This window comes from Peromyscus californicus, unplaced genomic scaffold (assembly GCF_007827085.1).
Source record: "Peromyscus californicus insignis strain IS unplaced genomic scaffold, ASM782708v3 Scaffold_19__1_contigs__length_69161282, whole genome shotgun sequence".
Taxonomy (NCBI): domain Eukaryota; kingdom Metazoa; phylum Chordata; class Mammalia; order Rodentia; family Cricetidae; genus Peromyscus; species Peromyscus californicus.
Window position 1 is genome coordinate 55,238,674 of NW_026294491.1, and position 11,427 is coordinate 55,250,100.

The window sequence follows — 11,427 nt, forward strand, 5'->3', positions numbered from 1 at the left end:
TTATGGGATTTTTGTGTGTGTCTTATGAATGTGTGTGTCTCTGTGTTTATAAATTTCTTGTTCTTTTTCTCTGTCTCTTTTTTTCTGTTCCTTTCTTTGTTCTATTCAGATTTATTTGTTTTAATTTTATCTTTTATATTATTATTATTATTATTATTATTATTATTATTATTATTAACTTAAGACATCTGTTTTCTAGTGAAAGAGAGCACAGAGGTGTGAGTTGGGTGGGTTGGGTGGTTGGAGAGGTTTGGAGGATCTGAGAGAAGTTGGAGGAGGGGAAACCATAATCAGAATATTTCAAAGGAAAAATATCTAGTTTCAATAAAAAATTACTAGATAATACATTTATATAATCAATAATTTAAGCTTCTATTTTAAGAATCTAGAAGGGGCCAGGCAATGGTGTTGCACATCTTTAATCCCAGCACTTGGGAGACAGTGGCAGGCAGATCTGTTTGAATTTGAAGTCAGCCTGGTATAGATGTAGTGAGTTTCAGGATAGCCAGGGCTACACAGAAGGAAACCTGTCTTGAAAAAACAAACCAAAAAAACAATCACACACACACAAAAACACAATAATAGCAACAAAAAACAAAGAATTTAGAAATGTAAACTAAACCCCATTTGGCAAAATATGCATTTCAATAATGTTTTTTTACTTCCTTTTCTAAAGAAAGAAAACAGCAATGATTAATGATAAATTAAATAAAAAACAAACATTAGTAGGGCAATTAAAATTTGTTTTGCCTTTTTTGTGTGTGTACAGTCTCACACATTTGTATATACTATGTTCACTCAGAGTAATACATTCTATAGAATTTAAAAAGAAAGACATTTCATGTAAGGGTGAATCATGAAAATTGTAATAAAAGATTCATATTATATAAAATTCAATTATATTTCTATTAAACCAGTAGTAAATAACTAAGAAATGAAGTACTAAAACATTATTTATTAAATAAATCAAAATAATGAAATAACTACATTTATTAATTTATATACTCATTGAAACAGATCTTATTATATGACAACTACATTGTTAAGAGTAATTAATAAGTATATAGAGTCCTAAGGATTCTGGTCACTGAAAAGAAACCCATTCCACCTAATTTACAGACCAAACTGGAGATTTCCATGAAAGACTGACTTATGAAGGAAAACAAGGAATTCCCATACTAATACGTTCTATTCTTCATCCCAGCATCAAGGATTTGAAAAACATGTAAAACAGCAGAATTAGTACATAGGCACAAACAAAAATAAAGGAAACAGTGATACTTCAATGGGAAAAGTGGGTTTTAAACAAAACAAAGCTCTCTAGAATGTATATAGACAGACATTCTGGAAGTCTTTTCATCTATAAATCAAGAATATTACTCTGACAATAGAGATGGATCAGGATAGAGATGTTATGGCATGTTACTCAAAGATAGAGGCTGATTAATATATAGGAGGCCCTGGGTTCAATCCCCAACAGTGTAAACAAAAACAAAGGGAATGGAGGCAGCAGAAAAGGTACTTATCACCTATAGGTACATCAATCATATAAAAGTGAAAAGGAAGGCTAGAGCCTCTGAGAGTTAAGAATAAAAAGAAGTACGGAAGATATAATGGAAGCCATTTCAAGACATTGAGTTTTCACTAAGTAGTGAGACACAATTATTAAATAAATAAGGAATAATTATATTAGGAACATGTCTGGCAATTGCAGTTAATGTATATGAAAATATAATAAATGGAATATAGTGGTAAGATTTTACATAGTATTGACTTACTCTAGAGGTAAAATATCACCTGCAAAATAATATTTGTATGGATACATGAATTTCTAAATTAATTTTATGTTTTGCAAATGAATATATATTCATGTAAGAAATTGAGCATATTTAAGATTTACCCCTACAAATTAAAAAGAAAGCAAGACAATTTGTGTCAAAAAAATGAAAAACAAAACCATTATCCACAAATGTAAAAGAAATTCATTGTTTTTAATTATTCCAGTAACATAATTGACCAATTGTACAATTTAATTAAAAACATATTCTCAAGATATATAATTGAAGACAAAAATTATAACTGCAATGAAGAACATTTTGTTATAAAAATTTTGTAAATCACTGGCCAACTTACAACCCAGTCTCCTCTCTGTGAAAGCTTTGTGGACCCGAGGACATGGCTCCACAGGAAAAACACTTGCCATATGCAAAGAGTGAAGCCAGAGTTCTCTGCACAGAACAGAGAACGTGGGATGGGCATGTAGCCCACCTACAAATCCAACACATGGCAAGTGGAGACAGGAATCAAAGAAAACATCTGTCTAGGTAGAGGAGCCAAAATTGAGAGCTCTGGTTCATCATGAGACCGTCTCGGTAGGGATCCATTGAGTACACCCACTGCTAACCTTAGGCTACACAGGCATGTGCACACACATACAACCATGTATGTATACACACCACACACTTATACACATAAAAAACCCCACAAAACTATGCTATGGTTTTACATATAAATTGAAAGATGATGAACATTTTTCATAGTTTTAAAATATTAAAACATTTCATATAATCTGGTCGCTAAAATGTAACTAAATTATCAAGTGATTTTCAAGTTACAGAAGACAATTACAAGGGAATATAGGGAGCTCTGGAAAAGCTAAATCCAGCTGTGAAGAAATACAGCATGAATTTTAATGATATGTTAACAAAAAAATGAATCTTAATTTTATATATGTATCATGAAACATTTAATGTATTCATATCTGTTATATTTTCTTAACTTGATAACATCAACTTATAGAACTTTCTGAAAAAAAAAAAAAGATACATGCTTGACCTAGTGATCAGTAATTTTAGATACACTTCTTTACTGTAGCCACATAAACTTTGCTGAGTTCCAGGAGGCTTGGGATGTAAATGTCAATGGAGGAGACATTGTCTTGAGGCTGAACCGCGTGTTGATATCTACCTCTCAGCATGTATGATTTTCTGCATTGAGATGGTGTGTTGAGATTGTTTTAAGAAGCTTGTGAAAAAGAGTATATGTAGACTAGTGGAATATGATTCGTGCCTCTGAAATAGCTCCTCAAACAGGACTAAATCATTGTCCTTTACAGACCTTAGTTATGTATATGATGGAATGAGCTGAAGATTTACACAGAAGTGTGTCTGTAGCTAAAGTCCTAAGACATGCTTACCAGGTTTCCTTCAATTTGGATTTTTGGAGCACCTAAACTTATATAAGCACCTTATATAGCTTAAGCTTTTCCCAACTTCGGCTCACATTAGAATTTCAATTCTTTTTTTTTTTTTTTTTTTAATTTATTTTAATTAATTTTGCAATACAATTCAGTTCTACATATCAGCCACGGATTCCCTTGTTCTCCCCCCTCCCGTCCCCCTCACCTTCCCCCCAACGCCCCCCCCCCCATTCCCATCTCCTCCAGGGCAAAGCCTTCCCCACAGACTGAGGTCAACCTGGTAGACTCAGTCCAGGTAGGTCTAGTCCCCTCCTCCCAGGCCGAGCCAAACAATCCTGCATAGGCCCCAGGTTTCAAACAGCCAACTCATGCAATGAGCACAAGATCTGGTCCCACTGCCTGGATGCCTCCCAAACAGATCAAGCCAATCAACTGTCTCACCCATTCGGAGGGCCTGATCCAGTGGGGACCCCTCAGCCATTGGTTCATAGTTCATGTGTTTCCATTCATTTGGCTATTTGTCCCTGTGCTTTATCCAACCTTGGTCTCAACAATTCTCACTCATATAAACCCTCCTCATTCTCGTTAATTGGACTCCCAGAGATCCACCCAGGGCCTAGTCATGGATCTCTGCATCCAGATCCCTCAGTAGTTGGATGAGGTTTCTAGCACAACAATTAGGGTGTTTGGCCATCCCATCACCAGAGTAGGTCAGTTCGGGCTGTCTCTCAACCATTGCCGGCAGTCTGTTGTGTGGGTATCTTTGTGGATTTCTGTGGGCCTCTCTAGCACTTAGCTTCTTCCTGTTCTCATGTGGTCTTCATTTACCATGGTCTCCTATTCCTTGTTTAGAATTTCAATTCTTATAAGTCAATATTTGGGTGCTTACTGATTGTCTAAATAACATCATAAGCTTATTAGAATCAAAAACCAAACAAAAAAGGAAGAAATACAGGTGTACAGTGCAAGCTAGGTGTTATTATTGGTTCATCCTCTTTTTTCTCTCTCAAAGTTTGATTGTTCACAAAAGACACAATCCTTACATTATTTAGTCCTTTAAGAACTGGGCGTCTTTAATCCCAGTACTCAGGAGGCAGAAGCAGGTGGATATCAATAAGTTCAAGGCTAGCCTAGTTTACAGAGTGAGTTCCAGGACAGGCTCCAAAGCAACACAGAGAAACCATGTCTCAAAAAAAACAAAAATAAAATAAAACAGGAGGCAGAAGCAGAAAGACTGGATCCAGCTGGGAGAGAAGGGGGTCGGGGGACTGGAAGGAGTAGAAGGAAGAGAAACCATAATCAGGATATATTATGCAAGGAAAAAAATCTATTTTCAATAATAAAGAAGTAGGTCTAAATGAAAGCTGAATTTAAGTTAAATAACCTAGGCCCATAGTCAAGTTCACTAACATTTTGTTATTAGTACTGGATTTCAAGTTCACTGTACAAATTAGACAACACAAGTATTTTCTTCAATATTATTTTAATAGTTGGTTTAAAAAATACAGACACTAGAAACAGTTTTCTGGAAAATACGAAGGCTGCATTAACTCTGAACGAACATTGTACCAGGTACTCAAACCTGCTTACTTCAAATCTAATTACTGCTTCAGAATTAATTTGTTTTGCTCTGACTTCTTAACACAAAAGTATGCACAAATACAGCATCATGACTAAAGCTGCTGTTCAGGACTGGGAATTTGGACAGTCAGGGATCAAATGTGTTGGAAAAATTTGAGTAACATGTACCTCCAGATGCAAGTTTGTTTCATTAGAACACAGAAGTTAAAGACAGGAAGGATAGCCAAGGTGTGTCATCATACAGGTTCAGAAGTTGGGGACAAGGACCACATCTGTGGAAAGAAGGGAAAATGCTGGAAGTTAAAGGGTTAATATAGGTCAGGATACAGAATGGTGAGAGGGGGTAATGGATGGCTTCACCACAATTAAAAGTGCAAGAACATGCCTTTTGGAAAGCCACTAGAAAGTAAGTTAATTTTCACTGTATGTTTAAATAAGACTTCAGTAATCCAGCTACTTCTTTTACTGTAGCCATGTACACACTGCTGAGTTCTGATTGCTGATCACAATATAGAAGTCACTGTAGGAGAAACTGCCCTGAAGATGACCATGTAGGTTAAAGAAAGGAAATATATAGCTTTAAAAATATAACAAAAAGTATAACTTAAAAATTAAAATGGCCCCGCTAGCTCAAGGGCTACTCTGCCAGGGCAACAAGTAGGCTGAAGGCTGACCCACACCTCTCCTACTGCTCCTGAGATCCAATCCCCCCTGTCTCAGCCCCAGCTCTGTAGCAGGAAGCCTGCTGTGGTCTCTCTTTTTTCTCTGGCTCCTTCGCCAATTGATCATAAAGATCTGCTCCCTAAACCTGCCTTCCTCCAACTCATCCCAGTATCCCAGCTCCAACATCAGCTGGCATTCACTGGGAAAACACCAGCTGAGCAGGCCGGGAAAATAGGTAACACAGCCATGGCACTCTCCAAAACTCCAGAGAGGAAACAGAAACCAAGGAACAAAACACCCAACCAACAAAGAAAAATAAAAAAAACCATCCCCTAGACCTGTAATCATCTCAAACTCAGATGCCTACATTTCAACATAAAAACACAATGAATAAAAGCCAGTCTCCACTAGAGTTTAGCTATCCTACCATCGCAGGTCCTGAATATTTCAACAGAGCAGAAGCACAAGAAAAAGACCTTAGAGCCAATTATATAAAGATGATAGAGATCCTTAAAGAAGAAATGAGTAAATCCCTTCAAGAAACCCAGAAAAACATAAACAATTGGAGGAAATGGATTTATACATTTAGAGAAAACATGAAGAGTTGAAGGAAAGGAATAAAACTGTTCAAAATCTGAAAATGGAAATAGAGCAATAAAGAAAACAGAAACTGAGGGAATCTTGGAAATGAAAAATTTAGGAATTTGAACAGGAACTACAGAGGTGAATTTCAGCTTCAGATCAAAGTCCTGGAAAATCTATGGAAACAGAATATGTGGCTAGAGAGGCCATGGAACCCAGAGGAGAACCCGCTCTTGCCACTTTCCTAAGGTGGTGTAAGTTCCAACTGTGTTCCAAATATTTATATTTATAACAATAAATAACTGTAGCTCCTCCTTCTCATCAAAGAAACTTCTTTGGCAAAAGACAAGATATCATAACAGAGAGCCAAACTGGCCAAAGTGCAGAGACCAACTGACTGTGAGGTACCTGTCTCCAGGTAATACTATTGCAATAATCTCTACAATTAAGGCTCAGAGAACATCAACAAAGAGGGAGTAGACAGCTTGTAAGATCGAGAGAGGAGCAGGACATCTGTGAGACAGTCTTTTCTGAGAGGAAAAAAAAATGAAATGTGGGAGAAGAGATAGGTTGTGGAGGAGATGGGGAACTGGAATGGAGGGCAAATGTCATCATGATGCATTATATGAAATTTTCAAAGATTTAAAAATTATTATTAAAATAGCTACAGCCCTCTAACTGTACCCCTTATTACACAGTGCACAGGAGGTAGGTCAGGGGATTCTGGCATCAGACTTTTTATGACCACTTAATGGCTATATCAGATAGAGCACATTACTTGGTATCTTAACAGCTGTGTTTCAACATCCATAAACAAGAAGTGATTACAGCACCTTCTCCAAGGATGCTATAAGGAGTAAATAAAACATACAAGCATTAGACATATGGCAATGTTTAATGGACAACAAATTATTTAAATGCTAACATTTTAAGAAGTTACCCTTGTTCTTTAGTAATAATGGTGAAGCCTAGATAATTAATTAATCAGTATGATTTTTACTGTTAGTACCAGATAGAACAGAATTTGAGTACTTTCCCAAAGTGCTTGAGACTAGTTCTGAGAAAATAGTCTAAAGCATTTGGCCAGGTGGAAAGGAGCTTTTAAAATCTCCAGGCTTATTTCTTCTTGTATTTGTTTCTGAAATGCCTGCAGAGATGTGGGCAGTCTTGGTAATAACTGCTGCGCTGGGAATTAGAATATGCATTGGGCCTGAATAAGCACCAAACTTTAATAACACTCTTAGGACTCGTGGCCACTTTTAATCAGAATCTACTCACCTTGGCTTGAGTAATTATCGAGGTTTTGAGCCCACTTTAAGGTAATCACAGAACAAGATAGTTCAGAATACCTTATCCCACCCAACCCCACCCTGCTTTTACAAATCCATTCAAGAAACTGACTCTAGAAATTTGATGCCAATCAAACAGCCATTGAATAATCTTCCAACATTTGAGGTTGCAGGGTTTAGCAATTAAACATAATTGGGTTCATGACATTTTAAATTTTTATTAGAGCTTTCATTATCCTCACAGAGTGCAGACACTGATGCCTATGAATTAGTCATCAAATTAATTTTAACTTCTTTTTAAAAGACTAGGAGATTCATTCCTAACATTCCTATTATTTCCCAATCTTTAAATATTTGTAGCCAAAACAAAACAAAGGAGAAGGGAAGTTTGATCTGTGGCTGGCACTCCTTTCACATACAATAATTAATGACAGCATATTGTAGGAGCATTTGTGTAATTAACTTTCTTATTAACCTGAAATACAACTTATTGTCAGTGTTAGTACTTAATGTCTTATACATATATTACATACATTTTTGACTAACTCTGTGGGGATAGAGTAGTTTTCTCTCATTGTGTAGTTCTCATGAATTTCACTGTCTCTGAAATCTACATTGTGTATGGTACAAACAGACAGTAAAGAATGATTTATTTCACCCACCATCATGAAGATTTTCAGTAAAAAACACATGTACAAGGACAGGGTACAGTCTAGTGACTAGTAAATTAGGATGCAAAATTGTAAAGATTCTTTGGTTCTGTAAACTTTGCAGTTGATTTATACCATGTACTGGTGTTTAAAAAGCAGAGGAAAAGCCAAGATTAAGTTATGTATACATCCCCCAGACATCCTGTGGAATATTCTCAATGACATTGGCCTTTCTTGGAAAAATACTTACTTAAAAATAAAATCATCAGCTGACAGTAACAGTACTTTTATGTTCCCTAGATGAAAGAGAAGGAATGTCTAGCCCTTTTGCCCCAGGCACCAGTAAACAGAGGCTAACTTGATAGACATGAATGACCAAATCCATTTCACTGCAGGAAGAGACAGAGACAGCAAAACTGTCCATCTTGCTCTTATTTAAAGACACCAGCCCTTCTGCTGTAACTGACTCTTCATCATGAAGCTACCTGCTCTTCTCTTGGTTTTGTTTTGCTTTCTGTACCTGCTGTGTACAGGTAAAGTGCCAATTGAAAAGACAAAGGCTTCAGGGGAGGAAATCTTGTTAAGTATCAGCTGGGGACACGGAAGGGATTCAGTAGCTAAGGCAGTAGTTAGGTAAAGTTCCAGAGTGTATCATGAATACAGGACTTGTGGCCTTGCTACCAGTGAGTCACATCACTGTGTGAAACTAAAATTTTAGGTTTCAGTTAAATGATCATGAGAAAATCAATTAACAAAATGAGCATAATCTTGGAAGTTACTGATATCTAAATTCAGATTTGATTTCTGTCATATATTGGTTTTATAGCTATCATTTAAACTCATTTGTTTATTTAATTCGTTTATAAATTAAGTATATTAATTGTATCTATATAATATTTTCATAAAGATTAATGATATATGAATATACAATACTTCTCAAGTATTAAGTGAGGATAAGTTGTAAGGAATTTAAAACTGGTATTGTAATTACTTTTAAATTACATTGAAAATTCTTGAAAGCAGATAACATCTTATCTTATAGAAAGAATATCTTCTTTGATGTCTATCGCCAGAGAAATAAAAGTGAAATTTACCATCGTGGGTTTCACTTGCTTGGACTGTGTGCTTTCTTTCTTTCCCATTGAACTCGTTACTCTGACTTTGGATTAGAAGCCCAAGGGAAGCATTTTGATTGAGGGCAGGGAAAAGATTGTCTTGACACATTTCAAACTACTTAAGACAGGGCAGATATTTTTCTTGTTTACTCAAAAATACTGCAATTACTTCCAATCAGCTTTAAAAATAAGGAAGTTATCTTAGCAAACATGCAAGGAGTCTTTGAACTGTTTGATTTTGATGTTCAAGTCCATTCTATAGGAGCACAAAAAAATCAAGAATTCTATCAATAAGTCCAGTTTGAGTAGATTAAAAATCCCCACATAATTATTTTTCACAAAAGGGTAATGGGGTCTGAAGTCAGATGAAGTGGGATACACATACAGTTCTAACTTCTTAAACAGTCTGAGACAGAAAGCTCATTTGCGAACAGGTCAATATCAGTATGGGCATGATAGCAAAAAAAAAAAAAAAAAAACCCTCAAAATAACAACAAAACCCAACAAAAATAGTTCAGATAATTTGAATATTTTACAATGCAAATTAAAGATATTAAATGATAAATATGAAAATTATGAATATATTACATTATCTGAAATTTAAGGTAAACTATCAAAATATTTTAAATTTTTAAATTACATTATTTTCTCCTTTCCTTTTTCTCCCTTCAATCCCTTCCACATCCCCTTCCTTGTTTTCTTCAGAAATCATGGCCAAACAGTTTCAGAAAGCAGAAAGCATGCTGGCATTTAGCACAGCCGGGTTTGTATAATAAAATATTAACTCCAGTTTTACTATCATGATTTACATGTGTCTCTTATGTCAGTACTTTGGAAAAATATGTAAAGTTCTTCCTGACATTTTCAGTACTTTTAAAACCCTGAGAGACATAGTGTATGTGTGTGGAGAGTTTTATCTAGAAGTTGAGGAATTTGCAATTCCTTCTTGTTGCATGAAAATGAATTTTAATATGGAACAGTAGCTGTTATCTAGAGAGAAGCTATTTGTTATTTTTGTTACTGGTGGAAGAATGCTAATTTATAATTCCCACTTAAATAATGCTTTTCTTTTTCTCATACTGATGCTTGACAGCTGTCATCTTGTTATTTGTAAATTCCAAATAAGTCAAAATACATTCTTCACACCCTCATGTAGGACAGTGTAATTTGAGGATGCATTTTTTTAAACTAGCAAAATAATGTCTTTCCCCCTGGCATCAAAGGCAATAAATAGCATCTCTCAAGATAATATAAATAAGGAGCCATCATTAATTTATGCAGTTTAGCAATGGTATCATGTGGTTTAAGATATATGATAAAAATTTCTTATTGGACTGGTGATATAGCTCAGTAGTAAACTTTTTTCTAACATGTACAAGGCCCTGGTTTCCATCCCCAGTACCTTTATTTTCCAAAACCTCTTCCTTCCCAAAGTAACAGAGATAGTATTGCTAACCTAAGTTCACTGAAAACAGAAAACATGAATATATTGAGTTATCAGTACCATCATTTCCACCTTGCTTAGATGTTATGAATTATCCCAATTGAAAGGGGATGAAAACTGTTAACATACCTTCTTAGTTGATGTCTGACAATTTCCCATTACTTTTCTTGATTTTACTTTGAGAGTTTACTGCACTATGGGACTATCTTAAAAACAGAAACAAATCCCAACCTGATGAAATAGAAACCTCATTCTCGTAAGGTAGATGAGTTTATCAGTTGTTATAAGTTGTGATCCTGCAGATTTGAGTACTTTATAGAAAACTCTGAAGGTAGAGACTAAAGAAATACTGAGCAATTGAATTTCTTTTTGTTTTTCCATGATGTCCATAAGGGTAATCTTGCATGACAATACTTGTACTCCTTGCAACCTGTTGTCCCCAGCTGGTACTTGGATCTTTGTACATGTTCAAAGAACCCACCTTACCTCAAAGCCTGTTGGTTATTTTTGTTTTCCATAAAAGTAATTCTAATGATTTTCAGGTTGTACAGTAAGATAATCACTATTAACTAATTTTCCTACTTTGTATCTGAAAGACAAAGGTATTTATATGTTTTGGTTTATTTGAAATTGGGAGGAAATATTTGAAGACATTGTATGTACACACATACATACAGTTTTAGATGCTGGTACCATGAATGTTTGCATGAGCCTCAATTATTCTTTTAATTGTATATATGATATAGACATATCTTTGTGTGTCAATATACTTCAGTAAAGCTGATTTAACAAAGCAAATAAGTAGAAAGAATGACAGAGAAATTGTTAGTGTACATCTCAAAGCCACTCTAGATCTTACAATGTGTAACTGAACATTTTAATGTAAGTATGAGCACCTAGTGGG